At 43.6% G+C, this 21,427-nt stretch overlaps 1 protein-coding gene and 1 pseudogene across 2 annotated transcripts in view; one reads left to right on the top strand and one right to left on the bottom strand.

Moving 5' to 3' along the window:
* The window catches only part of RNF144B (ring finger protein 144B), a 181,888-nt gene that overhangs the window by 107,432 nt on the left and 53,029 nt on the right, over positions 1 to 21,427 (bottom strand). The window contains exon 2 of the mRNA XM_081085586.1: positions 19,383 to 19,463. The gene's annotated coding sequence lies outside the window, so the exon portion shown is untranslated. The remainder of the gene's footprint in view (positions 1 to 19,382; positions 19,464 to 21,427) is intronic.
* LOC308515495 lies at positions 5,216 to 9,520 on the top strand (annotated as a pseudogene). The gene is made up of 3 exons: positions 5,216 to 5,286; positions 5,585 to 5,739; positions 8,681 to 9,520. The product of its transcript is annotated as an uncharacterized misc_RNA (transcript).

The raw sequence follows: 21,427 nt of genomic DNA, 5'->3' as shown, positions 1-21,427 counted from the left end.
TCCTGCCTACAACTGAATGCATCATCCCTTTAACCTTCCAATTATTCAGGGACCAGTATCACATCTACTGGAAGAGACGCCAATAAATTCAAAGGGAGATGATTTAAGAATAATAAAACAACTACACAAAGCAAATAATAAAACTACCATCCTGACTAATAATTTCCAAATGTCTGGGTACCATTTTCAACCTAAAGAGTTTTCCTATTAACGCTAAGGAAAACCTGTGCTTTGTATCAGCTATCCAGGCAGAAACTCACACGTAAGAATGAGGCTTCAGAGAAGCTGAAAATGGCCCTAAGTATCACAGTTACACCTGCCAACTAATGGAGCCCAGTATGTGCTACGCATTACTACCATCTGTTATTCCATCTAATCCAAATAACAGCTCTGCCAATTGGAATGACCCCTGTTTTTGAGATGAGAAAACAAAGTCTCATAGAGGTCAGTCATTTGCCCAAGTTCACCTAGCTAACAGATTAAGCACGCAAGATTTATGATGATTCTAATGCGGAAGTCAGAATTCCTTCTCCAGAAATACCATGTGACTTTTCCCCACTAGCCTGCAATTCACACCACTGTTTGCTCTCTTTAAATGTCTTCAGGATATGTCTTTGTTTTATCTGAGAGAGTGATCTACTCTTTGGTTGATGGACAAGCATGTATGATTAACAATTACTGTCATCCAACAAAAAGTAGAGTCCGTGGGAAGAGGCCAAAGCATGGGAAGGGTTCACCTGTGTCAAACAAAGAAACAAAGCAGAGAGAATTAAGGGATGGTGAGTGCAGAGGGGGTGCTGGCTGGCCACTGACAGTAGAATAGTGATATCCAGATGGCAAGCCACCCCATCATATTTTTCATATTCTGAACTAATACAATGAATTATAGAGAAGTTTGGCCCAAACCATTCTATTAAACAAGCTCTTCTGAAAACTCATTTGGGAAAAACTCACAAATGAATATACGTAGGCTGGAGGCTATGAAAAGACTAAAAGAACTTGCTGCTATTCCTTAAGAACAGCAAGGGACATTCAGAAATGTTGATTGTTAACCTTGTTTGAGGAGCTCATTCACTTAACTAATATATTCAAGCACATATCATGTGCCTGTTCCCAGATACGATTTCCATTTACCACATCCCCAGGCTGCATCGGGAACTCAGAAATGTCTTCATCTTTAGCTTGAATGGTTCATGAACTGTCTTTGGCAGGGAACTTTTGGCTTTTTAGGTTCTAGCTGGGTAAGGAAGTTGGCCTGTGATGTCAGAGTTACAAGAAACACAGTCTGTAAGACAAGGGAGGCCCTGGAGGCTGAAATAAAGTTGTTTCAGGGCTGAAATGAGCCATGTCTCTCTTCATCAGAGCAAGAAGTGGCGTGGGTGAAAGAAGCATCTGATGTTCTTTGTTCAGAGCACAGAATATACCTTTACTAGAGGCCCAGTGCATGAATTCATGCACCAGTGGGGTTCCCTCAGCCTGGCCTGCGGGATCCGGCTGAAACCAGTTCTCCGACATCCCCTGAGGGGTCCCGGATTGCAAGAAGGCACAGGCCAGGCCGAGGGACACCACCAGTGCACTATCAGAGCCAGGGAGGGATGCGGAAGGTTGGCCAGCCAGGGAGGGATCTTGGGAGGTCTCCAGGGTATGTCTGGCCTGTCTCACTCAGTCCTGATCTGCCAGACTTTAGCAGCAAGCTAACCTACTGGTCAAAGTGTCTGTCCCTTGGTGGTCAGTGCATGTCATAGCAAGCCGTTGAGCAGCCTTAGCATATCATTAGCATATTACACTTTGATTGGTTGAATGGCCAACCGATAGACCAGAAACTTAGCATATTAGGCTTTTATTATATAGGATGGGTACTTTATGCTTCTCTTTTAAGAGACAAAGGGGGAAAGGCAACTGGGTTGTCAATATGCTAAAAAGAAAACAGGTAACTTGTATTATGTTCTAAAGAACATATTTTAAATATCTCTGTTTTCCAAATAGTCTAACTGCATATAGGTTTTTCAGGAATATGTTGTTATGAAAGCTGTGTATGTTTATCTGACTAAGTATGGAGTACAGGGGCATTATTGGAGATGATAAAGTTTAAATGGGAATTATTCCAGAATTAATGACATACCTAGCAAATCTGACCTGGAATAAATCATATAACACCACCCTTCTCTTTATGACAAAACTATTTTTGGTTATAAGTATAAAAGGAAACAAATAATAAAAATGGGCAGAAAAGAATAAGCAGAGATGCTTTTATTTTACTTAATTATGTAATCATGCCAACAACAAAAAATTAAGGGTAAAAATGAAAAGAAATATTACCATTCAAAATAGGGAGAACTTGGAGTGGTGAACATACTATACAACATACAGATGATGTATTATAGAATTGTACACCTGAAACCTATATAATTTTATTAAGAAATGTCACCCTAATAAATTCAATTTTTTTAAAAGGAAGAAAAGTAATGGACCAATACCCTTTAATTACTTTAATGTTTTTTGGGGATAAAGAGAGAAAAATTTATATCTATATATTGGCCTATTACAATAACTGAATAAGCTAATTGCAATAAAAAGGAACTATCTGAAAAAGTTACTATTTATGATAATAACTAAATCATACTGAGGAGGAAACTGGTCTTGCAGAACTTGTTATCTAAATGCAGAGACCATGGAACTGTGAACAATGCACTGCCCTGGGGGGGGGGGGGGAGATGGAGGAGGGGGCATTGTTATGCTGGTGCCAGGACAGACCATGGGATGTGGCCTGACACTGGGCCCTCCTGCAGGGCCACGAAGGGGGCAGGGGGCATGTCTGCAAGGCAACGACCCCAGCGGGATAGATACAGACGGGCTCTGCGTGTTTCTTCACTCTGATTTGGAAATTATTCCCGGAGTCCACTACTGTTAATAAACGGGGTCCCTTTCTTTCTCTGGGAAGCATGCTTGGTACTTCTTTGCTCTTCTGCAACATATGGTTCCAGGACTGGGAAGCTAACCACGTTTTGGCTTTGTTTAGCCTCCGGTGAGTGGACAGGGTTTGGGGCCCGGGGGCGTGGGATAGGCCTCTGGGAGGTACGCGCTGCAGATTTTAGCAAAATTGAACCAGGGGGAACTCCAGGCACCCCCGGACCTCAGCCCAGGACCCGACTGTCATCTGGAGAAAGTGGACGGACACCTCTGGACCTGTCAACAGAATCTGTAAGGTAGGGACCCCCGTCAGTCAGGCCCACTCCAAGTGAGTGTAAGGGGGAGCTTGATCACCTCCCTGGAAGTCATAGGACTTCGTCAGGTAAATCAGGAATCAGGACTCCGGAAGTGAGTGAATTCAGATTCGATTAAGGAATTATGGGTTCACTCTTTTGTTTGTTTGTGAGTGGGACTAGCCAATTTGCTACCAAGAAAGGGGGCTGGATGCAGCCTTAACTCCTCCGGTAGATTCTCACCGAGACATGGGTCGAGAATTCTGGTCTGGGGCGTGGGTGCCGGGAATGCCCCCATACCCATTTGGGGAGTTGGGCATTATCTGCTCAGCTCCAGTCTGAGCTAGTCTGAGAGAGTATGAGTACGGATGTTTGTCTGTCTTGAAATAATTATCTGCTGATTAACTGGTCTGTGTGAAAGCAAAAGCTACTTTGATTTTCTGTTCGTTCATCTGGTTAAAACGTTTGATTTGCTGAAGGCTGAACCCAGGATGGTCTGCAAAAGTCTCAAGCAGCGCTGTTGAGTTAGTTTTCTCAGAGACATTTGCTCTCTATCACAGGAGGAATCAGCCCACTTAGTAAAAATTTCTGTCTATGTTTGTGTAGTAGGAACTTTGGTTTGCTCTGTGATTTTGCTGTGTTAGGTTGAAATTTTGGAATTCTGGGGTAGATTTCAAGGTATTTGTGGCTTTTCTTGTCTGACTGGGACTTTCAGGGGTGGGGCTCACAGCTCCGCAGGGCAGAGAGATTTTATGGGCCTTGCCCCCTGCCTGTGCTGAATTAAGGATCTTTTCTTTCAGGAGACCCTCCAGGCTTTTAGTAAAATTTCCCTGCACCCTTGTCATCCTCTGCCTTCTTTCCAGGCCGACTAAGTCATTTTCCTCCACAGGTCAGACCCCAGCCTCCAGGAGGGAGGGTTACTACAGTGGCGGCCTGTAGTTTTCTCTGAAACTCCCACTGTTTCTATTTCTCCCCCCTGTAGGAATTGTCTTCCTCTAACTCACAATAGGAAATAATACAGGCCAGTGTCGTTTGGCTTGCTGGTTAAAAGAAGACAACGGGCCCTGGAATCTGTAAAAGTGGCCAGGAATGAAGCTGATCAAATGTACTGAAAGGGTTCGGTATCTGTTGCTGCTAGCAGAGGAGGGGCTGATATCCCCTCCCAGTGCACTCCCTTGGAGAGGCCTGATCACTGCTCTGCCATAGGGGACGGGTACAAAGGCAGAGGCCTGGTACCCAACCCACTGCCACAGGAGCGCTTTGTAATATGCAGGGCTGTTTCTAACTGCAACTCTGGCTATTTTGGACTGGCAGCTTATGGAAGGACCCTATAACTAGTAAACAGAGTTAACAAAGGGCAAAGGAAAGGCCCTCTCCCTGGACTCAGGAGGGAGCCTTCAGGACTTTGAGATTCTCCAAGAGAGGAGAAGTCTGACTGAGGGACTGGCCGAGACCCCGTTGGATTGGGAGGACCGGAGGCTGCATATTGAACTTGTAGACTGCAATTTGCTAGGCAGAGGTCCAAGCCCAGTTGTATAGGGGTTAAGCTACCTGTGTACAGGGAAGCAACTTTCTTCCGTGCCAGAATACAATTTGGGGAATTGGACAGACTGTGTTTGTGGCTGGAAAGAGGAACTGCCGTCACACACAGCCCTGATAGCGGCCTGCAGAAAACTGTATAATAGACTTAGAAGATGCCTGCGTCTTCATGGACATGGCTCCAGAGAGACATGGATGTTGTGACTCTTATTATTCTAATTGCTACAGTTTGTCTCTGCCAGGTCACAAGCCCACCTCCTTCTGTGCCCAGGCTAATAGACTTAGAAGATGCCTGTGTCTTCATGGACATGGCTCCAGAGAGACAAGGATGTTGTGACTCTTACTGTTCTAATTGCTACAGTTTGTCTCTGCCAGGTCACAAGCCCACCTCCTTCTGTGCCCAGGCCTCATCGTCCCTCTGACAGACAGCAAGGATCTCTTGGCTCTGAGAGAAACTTCTGACCCATCTCAGCATGGAAGTAATTACAGAAGAGAATTTCAACGCCCATTTTCCCCGAAAGAATTCAGAGCCAGGATCCCTGAGGTAATATATTAGGCAGTAAGACAGACATGAGCAGAGCAAGATGATGGGCCAACTGGCACTACCAGATGTGTATGTGAGACAAGGGGCATAGCTAAAGGGGTCCTCGCCCAAAGTCTTGGGCCTTGGAAGACTAGTAGCCTACTTGTCCAAGAGACTCGACCCTGTTGCATCCGGTTAGCCTGCTTGCCTCCAGGCGGTAGCGGCCACAGCTATGCAGTTGAGGCTTTGCTCAGGAGCACAACGAAGCACTGAATGTCAAATGCTCGAGTCATCCAGTTTCAGGCTCTTCTGCTACCAGCCTCCTTCCTGATGATGACCCTGAGGAACCTCTACATAACTGTTTAGAAGTCAACGACTTTGTAAAGACAGCCCACCTGGGCCTGACACCCTACTGGCATCGCTGGATGAGGTACTTTTCATGGACAGGAGCAGTTCTGCCCAGGGAGGAATCAGGTATGCGGGGGCGGTGGTGGTTGCTTTGGACCAAACCATCTGATCTCAGGCGCTCGCCTGCAGATTTCGGCACAGAAGGCTGAGTTGGTTGCCCTCATTCAGGCTCTCTGGTGGGCAAGAGAAGAATCAGTGACAATTTGTGCTGATGGTGGGTATGCGATTGCAACAACTCACGTGTGGAGTGCTGTTGCAGGGTATGGGGATTCCACAGAGGCAAGAGGAAACCGGACCACAAACAAGCACCCCGAAAGGCTGCCCTGGAAACCAGTGGGGCCTCTACAGATTCTGGTGGGTAAAGGCTGAAATCCATAACCAATTTGTACTCAAGTTCTTACAGGCTTTACAGTCTACCCAGAAAGCAATCCAGAAGCACGTCCAAGACGTTCTGCCTTCCAACCCGGTGACTCTGTTTGGGTAAAGACCACCCAGGACTGACTCCTACCTGGAGGGGACCACATACCATCATCCTGACCACCCCCACCACTCTCAAGGTTGCAGGACTGAACACCTGGATACCAGAAACACCCCCTGCGGATTCATTGCTCCACAAGGCTAAAAGAAGCTTGTGGGACAAGAGGGGGGGGGGGGGGGGATGAGAAGGAAACTGGTCTTGCAGAACTTGTTATCTAAATGCAGAGGCCATGGAACTGTGAACAATGCACTGCCCTGGGGCGGGGAGGTGGAGGAGGGGGCATTGTTATGCTGGTGCCAGGACAGACCATGGGATGTGGCCTGACACCTGGGGGCCTCCCTGCAGGGCCACAAAGGGGGCAGGGGGCATGTCTGCAAGACAAAGGCCCCAGCGGGATATATACAGACCTCTGCATGTTTCTTCACTCTGATTTGGAAATTATTCCCGGAGTCCACTAGTGTTAATAAACGGGGTCCCTCCCTTTCTCTGGGAAGCGTGCTTGGTACTTCTTTGCTCTTCTGCAACAATACTGATGTAATATTGTACTTTCTTGTTCCTTCTTTTTAAATTCTAAACAAGAATTTAAAAATAAAAAATAAGTTTTAATGATGTTATCCAAATTCAATAAAATGTCATGTGTAAACTACAACTTACAAATAAAATTGTACCCCTTGTGATTTTCATTCTGTTGCACTGTTTCAAATTTTAAACACAAGAAACCCCATGGTCAGAATTGAAGGAAGTAGATTTCTTCATCTGAACACCCACTATGCTCATTGTTTACTTCAAATCTACAGTTTAAACACAGAAATGTACAGTTCCATGGAGGGTCAGAGACTCAAACGACACCTAAAGTGAGCTCAAACAATTCTGAACCTTTAGGAACTTACTCTCAAAATGAATGTGTGTGGATCACTCAGAGGGGGAGAGCCAGACGCCATGATGGTTAGCCCCAAGGAGAGGCCCATAGAGCTAGGAACTGAGGCCTCCAACCAACAGCCTTCAAATGACGGAGGCTGCAGCCAACATCTTCACTGCAGCCTCATCAAAGAGACTGAGCCAGAACTGTGGTCCTAAAGCTGCTCCCAGGTACTGAGCCTCGGATAGCGTGAGAAAAGAAATGCTTATTTTTTTAAAAAATGTTATTAACCAATGACACCCCAATAAATTTGTTAAAAGTGAATGTATATACTCAGTTTAAGTGATTCTCCAAATTAACTTCCATATAGAAACAATGTGTATAAGTAACACAAGGGCTGACTTATAGCTTACCTATATATTACAAAAACTCAACAGTAACCACAGCAGGACTTAGAACATAGGCCAACAAAAGAGTTGTTTTAGGGAAGAGTATTTTATCATTGACATTTGTTTAGAATTGTCATCCCATGGTAATATTAAAAAGCGGGACAACATTTACTGCTTTTGTTTTCATTGGATTCACCCATGACAGGTGTGGACAAAAGGGGCCAATGCTGACCTGACAAGCTCAGGGGAGGCCTGCATGGCAGTCTTGCAAACTCAGAGACCTAAAGTAACCACAAAGGATGGTCTGAAATTAAACCATTAAAGCAGTTATGGTGGGTAGTCCTAGGCCGGTATCTTCACTGACAATGTCAACCTTTACCTAACTGAGCCTATCTGTCTTTTTGCATCTATGATAACATACCCTTGAAATGTCTGGATAACTTGTAACTTCCCTTTTTCTGGAGCCCCTGGGGCACAACCAAATGTGCTGGGCACCAGGACAGATACCACAAATTCCTTCATTATCATGTTAATTGTTCCTGCACCCACCTAAGTATGTGTCCATCATTTTACTTGCTATCCAATCCCAGGGGTTTCCCCTGCTTTGCCCTATCCACCTCCTTAATCTATCACCAATGAATTTTATGTAAACCACCTACATCCCTCCTTTAATTGCAATGTATAAATGCAGATGTAACTCACCATTCTCCGGAGCATTATCTCAATCCGTTGAGGTTCTGCTTCCTGGCATATGTCGACAGTTTGGCTCAAATAAACTCACAAAAATTCTTTACAGGTTTCAATGGTTTTTTTTACGTCAACACAGGCCACTGGGTCATGGCCAGGGAGAAAGGCATTTTAAGTCACTTCTTGAATAAAATAGGGAATATAGGCTCAATGAATGGAGAGTAAAGAATTACAACAGGTAGAAGAACGTATATTTAAACTATCCCACCCTCTCAAGAATACCAAAGTACTAGAAAAGAATCTATACTTCAACTGCAATCTATGTAACAGATGTGACCATTACATAAAAAAATTCTATATAAGAATGGCTCAAACATAGATATTTTTCATACTTCAAGATGCAACTGTCTCTCATTTGTGGATTATAGAGAACAACATAGACTGATGAAAAGGGACAGACCCAAAGACTGAGAAACAGCGATCAGGCTATCAATCCCCAGAAGGAAAGTAGGGGAGGGCGGGGGTAAGGGGAAGAGATCAACCGAAGGACTTGTATACATGCATATAAGCCAAACCAATGGACATGGACAACAGGGGGATGGGAGCATGAGTTTGTGTCTGTTCCCCCTTCTCAGATACAAGCACCTCCCATGCCAGGACCACCTCCTCTTGGTCCTCCTCCTGCTCCACCTTTACGGCAACCTGGACCACCTACGGGCCTTCCTCCTGGACCACCTCCAGGAGCTCCTCCGTTCCTGAGACCACCTGGAATGCCAGGACTCCGAGGGCCTTTACCCTGACTTTTACCTCCAGGACCACCACCAGGCCGACCCCCTGGCCCTCCTCCAGGTCCGCCTCCAGGTCTGCCTCCTGGCCCTCCTCCTCGGGGACCCCCACCAAGGCTACCTCCCCCTACACCTCCAGGTATCTCTCCACCTCGTCCTGGCATGATGCGCCCACCTTTGGTGCCTCCACTCGGACCTGCCCCACCTGGGCTTTTCCCACCGGCTCCCTTGCCAAACCCAGGAGTATTAAGTGCTCCACCCAATTTGATCCAGCGACCCAAGGCAGATGACACCAGTGCAGCCACCATTGAGAAGAAAGCCACAGCAACCATCAGTGCCAAGCCACAAATCACTAATCCCAAGGCAGAGATTACTCGATTCGTGCCCACCGCACTGAGGGTCCGTCGGGAGAATAAAGGGGCTACTGCTGCTCCCCAGAGAAAGTCAGAGGATGATTCTGCTGTGCCTCTTGCCAAAGCAGCCCCCAAATCTGGTCCAACTGTTCCCGTCTCAGTACAAACTAAGGATGATGTATATGAAGCTTTTATGAAAGAAATGGAAGGGCTGCTGTGACAACTTTTGATGTCCGAACACACTTCTGTTCATATCATTGGTTCGTGGAAAAAGAGGCTCTTAGGAAACTTAGGCAAAAGAGATACTTTTATTGTCAGGGTATTTTCTAATTTCAGTTGAAGGAATATCTTAAAAGTTTAGCCTTGTTTGGGATTCACTGCATACAAGAGAGGGTATTTCACTCAGGCTAGGCTGGTTACTGAAGCAGTTCTGCTGCAAACGTCCATTCCCTTTCATACCACCACTTTTGTCCCATTTCTTCCCCTCCAATCCTTTGGAACTTGTGATCTGGGGCATATTTGTTTTTGATTCTCTTGTGTGCTGTGGGCTCTGGAGTAGAGATTTTTGGGGGAGGAAACAGTTTCTCTTACTCCATCTTGCCTTTTGTGTTTATTTTTAATATTTTCTTGTAAATATTTTGTAATATTGTAGTGAAATGGATCACAACGTCATTTCCTAATACCAAGCAAGACATGTGGGAAGAAAATGTACAATTCCTTTATTAAAATTATTTCCCACTGACCTAAACTTTTGACTGTTTCATGAAATAAATGTTCTACCCCCCCCCCCAAAAAAAAAAAAAAGATGCAACTGTCAGTGTTATTTTTGACTGCCACCATACATGAAATAACTTATCCCCATTTTCTTAAAAAGGAGACTGAAGGACACAAAAGTAAGCCTGTGCCTCAAGAGAGGCTACGAATAAAGAGATACCCCCATTGACAGGTTAAAAACTCAAACAATCTCACCAGGAAAACCATGACCCCTGAGCACAATTCCTAACCTTGTATCTAAGTCTGTATTCCCTACTGTCACCTTGGCAATCTTGCCTTAATGCCAGTAGGCTGAACCACGTGGCTTTTCATATCCCAAAGAACAGCCAATCCACTTGGGAAACCTTGGGAAACCTGACATCTGTTGGCAGCTGAATCACACCACGTGGTTCATCTGCATTAACAACTGCTGTCCTGAGTGGCCTCAAATGAGATGTGCAACCTGGTGCTAAGCCAAGATTAGGGCCCTGGATTAAAAAAAATAAGGCTATACAATGAGACACCTCACGGACTTAGCTAGCAGTCTTGTGAGCCCCAAATATTTTGCATGGCCCTGTGTCCTATACAGGTACCATATTTGATTTAATTAAATTCAATCTATTTCAATCCAAGGAATAGTTACCTCTATAACTGTACTAGACAGTGGGGGGTTGGGGGCAGGGAGGAGGGAAGTAAGTATGAATAAAACAACTCCTGTTTCAAAAGGCTCTCAGTCCAAAAGGGGAGACTGCGGGATCCCTGAGCTAAAGGTAACAACAGAATAGAAGCCGTGGTACAAAGAAGGAAGAGCTACCTGGAGGATCAAGGAAGGTTTAAAGGACAAACAGGAGTTCACCAGGCGAGACGCGGGAAAATTGCTTACGGTTGTACCAGTACTTGTGAATGTCATGTCGATTTACCTTGTGCATGAGCACCTTCAATACTGAAGACAAGACCCATCATTCTTATTTCAACTGGGCAGACACAAAGAAATTTGTAATATCTACTTCTCTTGGTACACGCATGACAAAATATTTGTGAATAAATACATTTATGAATAAACAACTCATTTACAGAGGGCTTACCTTGTGCTAGGTATCACAATAGGTATGTCAGTCCCACAATATCCCCTAAACATTATGTCTATTATTATCTTTACAGATGAAAACACCATAGTTAGATCAAGGTCACCTAATCAATGGCTGAGCCAGATTTTGAACCGCGTTTATCTAATGCCAGTGGTTCTAGTCTTAATCACCACCCCAGAGTTGCTCTTTTGTACATCATATACACATCTCAACCAATCCCTTGTTTCTCTATTAAGTAAGAATCTCCAGGAGAACAGTCCTGTTCTCCTTCTGCTCTCCTATGGGACTAGCAGTTTCCCTCTCACAATTGCTTCTGCTGAAGCCCCTTCTTCCAGCGCTAACCAAATCATACATCAGATGTTGAACTTGTAAGGGGAAGTGGAAGAAAGTTGAGTTGGCAGGACGTGGAGCTTTTTTAGCTTGGGGAGTCCCTACTTCCAAAGCCCCCCATTTTCTGAGTAGCAGAAGGAATAGAAACTGCAGCTGAAATGACTCAAGAAGAAACTTGAGATAATGTAATACCTCTGTGTGCTTCATTCTACTTAAAGTTTTCCCAATGAATACAGTATGAAAACACAGCAGAACTAGATGGACCCAGTGAGCTAAACCCAAAGAAAATGTCCTTCCAAAGCTCAGAGGGCATGCAAATATTACCACTTTTTTAGTGCTTGTATTTTTTCTTTAATGAAAAGGAACAGGGGAGGGGAAAGAGTCCATCCAAAAACAAAGACCCACTGAAATGCTAAGGTCAGAAAGGAGAATCCCACCCTTGCACCTCTTCCTCTGAGTTGATGAAGACTCACCCCTGGTTTCCCAGCCCTAATTCTCTTCCACTACATCTGACCCTTGAACAACATGGGTTTGAACTGTGCAGGTCTACTTATACATGGATTTTTTGCAATAAATATTTTCTCTTTCTTGTGACTTTCCTAATAACATTTTCTTTCCTCTAGCTTACTTGTTGTAAAAATACAGTACATAATGCAAAATATGTGTTGATCGACTGTTTATGTTAATGGTACGGCTTAACTGTAGGCTATTAGCAGTTAAGCTTTGGGGGAGTCAAAAGTTAGATGTGAATTTTTGACTGTGTGGGAGGTCAGAGCTCCTAAACCCCATGTTGTTCGAGGGTCAACTGTACTTACAAAAGAAAATAGTACAAGGTGGTCCACTTAATTTCCCCATCATCTGAAACAGCTCCTAAACAACCAACTCCAGGATCTTTGCATGTGGCACAATTTTCTTGCTTTTTAAGGAAATTAAATCAAATTGTGGTTGGAAAAAGATCTAGCTAAGCATTCTTTTAAAAGTTCAGAACAGTCTAAATTACGGGTTTGGACACACAAGAAAAAGAAAGTTTTGTTTTGTTTTAATCCGATTTTAAACGGAATTAGTTGAGGCTGCTGAAAAGATGAACTATATAATTACAGCAATCTACGCAAATAATACAGCCACAGTAAAGGAACAATCAGACTCAAGGACAGAGACCAAAAACCTTCTTTCCTGCCTTCTCCACTGAAGTCATTTTTCTTTTCAGTAACAGAAAGAGGAAACATAAATATTATATTGCATATTTAATGTGCAAAAACCTCCTGACATTAAATAAATTTAAAATATTTCTTATATAAATTGTGTCACTTCTTACAAAAAAAAATGTATCCTTTTATGGAGGAAGAAGTATTCATTAAAGGGTCACTAAATAAATTTATTTACATTTGTCATAGGTTTCACAGGCATAAACAGTCAGGCTCCATTTAACTACAGGGATGTAACCTAAGAAATGCATTGTTAAGTGTTTTCTTTGTGTGAATACCAGAGAGTGCATTTACACAGACGTAGATGGTATAGCCTACCACACACCTAAACTGTATGGTACAGCCTACTGTCCTAGGCTACAAGACTGTACAGCATGTTATGGTACAAAACAACATGAGGGTAAATCAAGCACAAGAGAAAATAATGCATTCAAGAGACTCAGGAAAGATGTAGGTGGCAGCTGCTGCTGATGTAACACAACATACTGTTTTACAACAAACTTTTTTTTTATAAGTAGAAGGAGGACACTGTAAAATAGGGATAAAAATATAGTATAGTAAATACATAAACCAGTAGCAGTCATTATCATGATCAAGTAGTATGTACTGTACCTAATTGTATGTGCTATACTTTTATACAACTGGCGGCACATGGGTTTGTTTACACCAGCATCACCACAAACACGTGAGGAATGCAAGCACTACCATATTACCATGGCTATGACATCAGTAGGCAATGGGAATTCCTCAGCTATACTACTAGTATAATCTTACGGAACCACTGTAGGAGATGCAGCCCACCATTCACTGAAACATCGTTATGCAGCACATGACTACTAAACCAACAACACTTGCAAAACGCATAACAGGAAGGGATTAATACTGCCTTAAGTATCATTCCTATTGAAATGTCCTGAATATTAAAATAATTTTTAAGCAATGACAGCTTGTTATTAAACATTGTTAAAAGCCATGTTTAATCGCATTACTATTCCCATTTAATCTTTAGGACTGAAGAGAATCTCAAAACGCACTGAATATTGGGGAAGGGATACAAAAATCAAATTTCCACAGGACAAAAGAGTCTTTTTACTATGTCACACCAGCAGAAACTTGGCACAACTGAGCAAGTGCGAGAAACAAGAAAGCCATGAGTGTGAACACTAACTTAGAAATGTTTCTCCAGTGCTCACCCCTAACATCAAGATAATATCAGTATCAAAACGCAATGAGAACATATATTTTAAGTGATTTGTTTAAACGTTTTCATTGAAACTGAAACACAAAAAGCAATGCCAGCAACTGCAGTACACAGTGAATATCATTTTAGGGAACAAATATCTAACTTGTTTAACAAGGAACCAGATTTCAGAGATAGTGAGAGAAAGCCAGACCAGTGATGCATGTTTAAGCACTTAAGGAGGGTGATTAAAGCAACAAGATTAAATTGGTATGTTAAGTCTGGCCAGTGTTGCTCAGTGGTTGAGCATCTACCTATGAACCAGGAGGTCATGGTTTGATTCCCGGTTAGGGCACATGCCCGGGTTGTGGGCTCAGTCCCCAGTGGGGGTCGTGTAGGAGGCAGCCAATCAATGATTCTCTCTCATCACTGATGTTTCTATCTCTCTCTCCCCCTCTCCCTTCCTCTCTGAAATTAATTAAAATATACATATTTCAAAAATTAATACATTCAATATTAAAAAGCAACGTGAAGGACATAGCCCCTTTAAAGACTTGACAATAAATTTTAACTTATTCCTCATGCAAATTAGGTGGAAGACCAGGGTGTTTATAACAGCAGCAATCTGCCTTTCAAATACTAAGCAGGCAGCATTGTTCCCAGTGGCTTAAAAGTATGAGAACGACGCGCTTAAGCAAGGAATTTTCAAGTGCAAATAAAATGTGGTAAGGAACTAGAAAATGAGACATGGAAAAACTGAAAGTACTGAAGGTAATTCACTTACCAGGAAATGATATAAAAATAATCAACTCATTCAATGAAAACATAATGCAGAATTAGGTCAACAACACAGACCTAGAAACCTCCTTCCCGTCTCCGGACTCCGCACGTACTTCATTCGGTCACTGTGGCTACCTTTCCACCGACCCGGCCCGTGTTCAGCTAAGAAAGAACAACGCTGAGTTGAAAGGAGGCCCGTCCTCCTCTGAGTGTCAACGTGCGGAAGCCCACGTGGAAGCCTCTGCAGAGTCATGGCCACGAGATCTGGGAGCTGGAAGTGAACGAGTGAGTGCAGCTGAAAAGAACATCAACTGCCTCCACAAAGGACTTCTGTCTCCACTGCTTGACCCAGAGTCAGTGCTGGAAACTTCTTCGTGGCTCCAGCACCAGAAAGTCGGGAAAGGAAGGAGGGCAGGAGGCTGCAAAATACAGCCCTCCCCATTCCCTTTCAAGACTCCAGGTGGGCTGGGGCCCTTAGGTGTTTGAAATGATGGCTTCTGGGTGGGCATGGAGGTGTCCCACCTGGTCCCTGCTAAGACTGGCAAGAGCAAGACTGGCACCTCTGCCCTTCTCCTCTGGATTCCAGGTTCCTCTCTCTCCCTCCTTCTCCCCAGGAGCTCAGGTGATATCCGAATAAGCTGCCATGCATGTGCTCCAAAGCAGGGGTCCTCAAACTATGGCCCGCGGGCCACATGCAAATACAAATATTGTATTTGTTCCCGTTTTGTTTTTTTACTTCAAAATGAGATATGTGCAGTGTGCATAGGAATTCGTTCAGTTTTTTTTTAAACTATAGTCTGGCCCTCCAACGGTCTAAGGGACAGTGAACTGGCCCCCTATTTAAAAAGTTTGAGGACCCCTGCTCCAAAGCCTCCACCTTATGTTACTCTGCACTCCAACCCCCGCATTCCCACTTGCTTAGCTCACCTGGGAGTGCTGGAGAAGGATCTGATGGCACGAAGTCACGTTGAAATATGAGTAGTTGGCAGGCCTTCTTCCCACCTCAACTCCGCACTCTCCCTCGCTATCAAATCAAGTCAATCTCCCAGGCCCTGTATGTTAGGTGATAAGGAGAAGGAATCTGGGGATAGGTTGGGGGTGAGAAGTTTGTTTTTCTGTTGCCCCATCCATCACAACACTTGCTAGCCTCGGAAAATGACAAGGCAGCAGCCGGGTGGCAACTCAGAACTTCTTCCAGGGCAGGAGGACTACACCCCTGCCCTGTTTCCTCCCACCACCATGCACGGAGGGCAAGCCCAGACCACCTCATGCCATCTCCTCTCCAGTCTTGTACTTGAACAAAGAAATGGAATTCTAACACATGCTACGACACAGATGAACCCTGATGAGCAACATAGATGAGCACATTATGCTAAAGGAAAGAAGCCAGCTACAACAGGACAGATAATGTATGATTCCACTTATAGCAGTGCCTCGTACAGGCAAATTCACTGAGACAGAGTTAAAATAGAGGTTAGCAGGGGCTGGAGGAAGGGGAGTGGGGAGTTTCTATTTGAAATGAGGAAAAAGTTCTAGAAAACAGGCATACCTCAGAGATATTGCATGTTTGGTTCCATACCACCGCAATAAAGCAAGTCATAATTCTTTTTGCTGGTGGATGGTCTTGCCTTCAATTTGTAAAAACTGCAGCATCCGTGATGCGCAATAAAGAGAAATGCAATAAAACAAGGTATACCTGCAGATGGTGGTGATGGTTGCACAACATTGTGAATGTACTAATGCCACTGAATTGTACACTTAAAAACAATCAGTTTTATTTTGTGTCTATTTAACCACAATTTCAAAAGTTACAGCAAAAACAAATACAAAAAGAAAAATTAGCAAACGGAGACAACCTCACACACAGCTCCCCACCTCCCACCTCACCCATCCCCCACCGACACCAGCGTTAGTCCTGGTGCTTCAGTGTCTGTCTGTCTGTCTGCTCTGGTTAGGGTTCCACCCAAGGAAGTCTGGCTCCCAGAGCAGACAGACAGAGGGGCTCGACTGTTCCTGATTTGCTGTTACAGAACAGAGCTGGGGAGGGGCTCAAGCAATGCCCCTGCTCGCATGCTACCTATTCTCTCAGGAAGTGGGCCCCGTTCTCGTTCCCCTTGCTCGCTATGCTATCCCTGCGCCGAACTCCCAAGGTTGGTTAGTGGGTGGCCTTGAATCCATATTCATTATTTTCAGGTAAACCTCGATGTGACCCCAGTAAACCCATTCCCGCTTTGAGTAGACTCCACAGGACCCTTGGGAGCTGGATGGATGCATCAAATTATTGAGCTAGCCACTAGGAAAAAATATGGAGTTTTCACTCTTCCCTTCTTTACCGTGTGCTTAGTACCTTTGTAACACAATAGTTATTCGTTCATTGGATATGATTCACCAATTATTATGCCATGCAGCTATGTTGTACAGCATAAGGGTTAAGAGCATATGACTGAAGACAAACTTCTATGCACTAGTGTGTGACCCTGGGCAGTCTTCTCAACTCCCAGTGCCTCCGTTTCCTCATCCATAAAGTGGAGATAATACTCATCCCTCTCTCATAGGATTTCGATGTGCATTAAATGTGTTACACATAAAAGGTTTAGGAAAAATGCCTGACAGGTATTGAGCACTCACAGTGTCCTTCCTCTGGGGATGGGAGTCAGTCTAATGCCCTCGGTCTTCATTGCTCACTGCTGATGTGTGACATCGTTTGTTCCCAATGTTTGACACTCTTCACCCCACAAGTCGAGGAATGGGGTGCAAGGGAACGACTTTCCTTTTTACTTTGTAATTCTCTCTACAGTTTTTTCACCACTTGTATTACAGAGCCAAAATGCCAGTCAGCCATCTGGCACATGCTAATCGAACCAAAGCTCTCCACCTCATTACAGTTCTCAAGAAAAATACTCTTTTTAAAAACTGTAGGATCCAAACCTGTAAGCAGAGGGGAACTGTAGGATCCAAACCTGTAAGCAGAGATGAGGAGCAACATTTGAAACTCCGGTCTAGCTATTCGTTTCTCCACCCGCTAGACTTCGCAATTATGTGAACCCACAAATTCCCTTTTTTGCATAGGCTAGATTCAGTCACATGCAACTAAGAGAGTCTTGACTGATAATCTTGAAAATGACGTCACTGAAAACAACAGTGGAAATATTAATATCCATTTGATCTCTCTCTTCCCCCAGTGTTATTTCTGACATACTTTTTTTAAATCTTCACCTGAAGATATTTTCATTGATTTGAGAGGGAGAGAGGGTGGGAGGGAGAGACTATGATGTGAGAGAGAATCACATATTGATCTATCAGTTGCCTCCCATATGGGCATCCCACAACCTAAATGTGTGCCCTTGACTGGAAGTCGTACCCACAACCTTTTTGGCATACAGGATGACGCTCAACCAATTGAGCCCCTTGGCCAGGCTGTTTCTAACATACTTTTAAAGAAGAATAATAAAATTAATGTGTAGCTAAATGACTGAGGAAATCATTGCACTCTGAAGATTCTCTAAGGAACAACAATAACAAAAACAGAATTCACTATCTTGAATTCAAGCCAGCCTGTTCATCAAAGACTTTATGAAGCATTAAAAGGACCTTCCACACTCATTTCAGCAACTGTAGCTCCTGGCGCAACGAGGCAATCCCTACAGGGTTGATAATAGATGGGTTGAGTCTTCCTGACACCAACCTCCTTAGGCTTCCACTTGTGGTCTCCTTGCAGACTTGCCTAGTTGCACCCCCTGCCAAAGTTCCCTGGAGTGAGACCCATCGGGACCCCTGTCTTTTTTTTTTTTAATATATTTTATTGATTTTTTACAGAGAGGAAGGGAAAGGGATAGAGAGTTAGAAACATCGATGAGAGAGAAACATTGATCAGCTGCCTCCTGCACACTCCCCACTGGGGATGTGCCCACAACCAAGGTACATGCCCTTGACCGGAATCGAACCTGGGACCCTTGAGTCCACAGGCCGATGCTCTATCCACTGAGCCAGACTGGTCAGGGCAGGACCCCTGTCTTACACCCTGCTTTTTGGTGTTGCTTCTGTGTCCTTTCCTCCCCTATTGCTGCCTGCTGCTCCCAAGACTCAGTTCAGACATTATGAGTCATGAATAAATTATCAAGATATGGACATTCCTTTTGGGATCTCCTGAATTTTGATTTTCACTATGAAGTGTGGAGAAACTTCAAGATGTAAAACAAGTTATCACCCAAGAGTTACTAACTAAAATGAATGGACATTTGAAGTATGAACACACAGAGGTATACCTGCAGACACAGATGTGTGTATATAAGACAGGAGTCATCCAATTCCACCAACCAAATTACTTTCCTTCCAACAGAGATGAATGTTGCTAACATTTTATTTTTCCATGCAAAGCATACATCATTCAACAATGTGTTTGTTTTAGAAGGAAACTCAGTTAACAATGTCAGAGCATTCTTCAGGAGTTAAAAAACTGTGTAGCAACAATATTAAATCGAACACCAGATCACTAAACACGCTGGCTTCAATTATATGAGGGCAGATGGGGCTTACATCTATGTGGCAAATGTTTTTCTCATTTGTTTTCATAACACCAGAAAGAGACTAATTAGACTTAATTTTAAATCTCACATAATTTTTATCCCCTCTCACTTTCTATCTAGTCTGAATCCTAGCCAGAAAGTCAGTGAAATATAAATATCTGACCAACATTTTTGCTTCAAGGGATGTGTGAGGTTGGGCAGCAGTGCCTGTGTGAGTATTTTCTAGTAACTGACAAAAGCCATCTGTTTCTAATGCAAAACGAGCCACTGTAAGGAATTTGATGGGAACCATCTACCTGTCCTCTTTCTTCTGATCCAGTCGTCACAGAATCTCTGGTTTCATAATTTGAGTTGAAGATAATTTCTAGACATGACACCTATAAACAAATGTAAATTAAAAATTAATCAAAGTTAAATATAAAGCTCAGGATTCGAGAATTTCAGACTTAAAAAAGACTTAGCAGTCATTTAGTTTATTAACAAACACATCCAGAAAGATTATAAAATTTGCCCAAAGTCACAGAGGTGGGGATAGAACCACAGGCGTTAGCTCAGTTGTCAGGTCAAACATTTTCTTCCACTGTTTATACCGTTTCCCTAAAGACTAGAGTACTTGCCTTAATAATCCACTCCTACTTGTCAATACGTTTAAGAACAGTGGGCGCCACATGCACGTAAATGTCACCCCAATACATTCAATTAAAGAAATAGGGTTATCATAACCTTTAGCATGGGGTGGTATGGAAACAAGCAAAACATTTGTATTAAATTTGTTCATATTCTTAGAATATAAAAATCACCTGATGTGAATTTACTATTTTATTATCATTTTAAAGGTTTATAAACTATTCACTATTGAAATTTAGTAACATAAAGTTGGTACTAAATGTTACCTTGTGTAAATTAAAGCAGAATTCTTACAGTCTAAAGCGCCCTCTAGTGTTCCTATGTAAAAATTTCTTTTCAGGTAAAGGGCCATTCTTTCTAATAAAGGCTAGAGGGTCCTCTTTGCCCTCAGCCGTGGGCAAACTACGGCCCGCGGGCCGGATCCGGCCCGTTTGAAATGAATAAAACTATTGAAAAAAAAGGCCGTAACCTTTTATGTAATGATGATTACTTTGAATTTGTATTAGTTCACACAAACACTCCATCCATGCTTTTGTTCCGGCCCTCCGGTCCAGTTTAAGAACCCATTGTGGCCCTCGAGTCAAAAAGTTTGCCCACCCCTGCCCTGGACAGTGCTGGTTTATTTAGGTCTATGCTTGCTATCCTGTTTGGTTTAACATTTGCCTTGGTATTTTCACTTTAATAGAGAATTACTATTAATAGTTGCATGAAAAGAAGCTGGGGTTGGTTGAGTAGTCCTCCACTTTGTATTTCCAAGCTTCCTCCACAGTCTTGTCCAAGACTGTAAGCACATAAGCAGTGCTTTGGACTGAATGTTTGTGTCCCCTAAAAGTTATATGTTGAAGCCCTAATTCCCAATATGGTGGTATCTGGAGGTGGGATTTTGGAGAGGTAATGAGGTTTAGTTGAGGTCATGAGGATGAAGCCCTCACACACAATGGGATTAGACCCCTTATAAGAGGAAGAAATCAGACCTGCTGCTCCCGCCCCCTCATCCCACCATACCCCCACCCCCCACCAACACACACACACATTGAGGAAAAGCCAGGTGTGACATAAGAAGATGGCCATCTGAAAACCAGGAAATAGACTGTCTCCAAACACCGAATTTGCCAGCACCTTGATCTTGACCTTCCAGACTCCAGAAATATGTTGTTTAAGCCACCCAGCTATGATGCTTGGTTATAGCAGCATGTGCTAAGACAAGCAGCGGGGATGTCACTCTAACGAAGGATAACCAGCAATGACCCATTTCTATTTTCCCCAATCCTTTCCAAACACAATGGAACCACTGCTTCCTTTTCAAGATAGCAGGGCATTTGCTTACAAAAGAAAATGCACTCGCCCTAACCAGTTCAGCTCAGAGGATAGAGCGTCAGCATGCAGACTGAAGGGTCCCAGGTTCGATTCCAGTCAAGGACATGTACCTTGGTTGTGGGCACTTCCCCAGTAGGGTGTGCAGGAGGCAGCTGATTGATGTTTCTCTCTCATTGATGTTTCTAACTCTCTATCCCTCTCTCTTCCTCTCTGTAAAAAATCAATAAAATATATTTTTTAAAAAAAAGAAAAGAAAATGCAGTCAAGCAGAAGCTGCCAGGGACAGCGAACCCCTCCAGCCTCTGAGAGAATACCCTGATGCCCTGTGCCCTTGGGTTTACCAGTGAGGCACGCCATGCCCACGCTCAGGCCTACAGCATGTATGGAGCTGCAAAGG

The sequence above is a fragment of the Myotis nattereri genome (assembly GCF_964212035.1).
Source record: "Myotis nattereri genome assembly, chromosome: 3".
NCBI lineage: Eukaryota > Metazoa > Chordata > Mammalia > Chiroptera > Vespertilionidae > Myotis > Myotis nattereri.
This window is presented reverse-complemented; position numbering and strand designations above follow the sequence as displayed.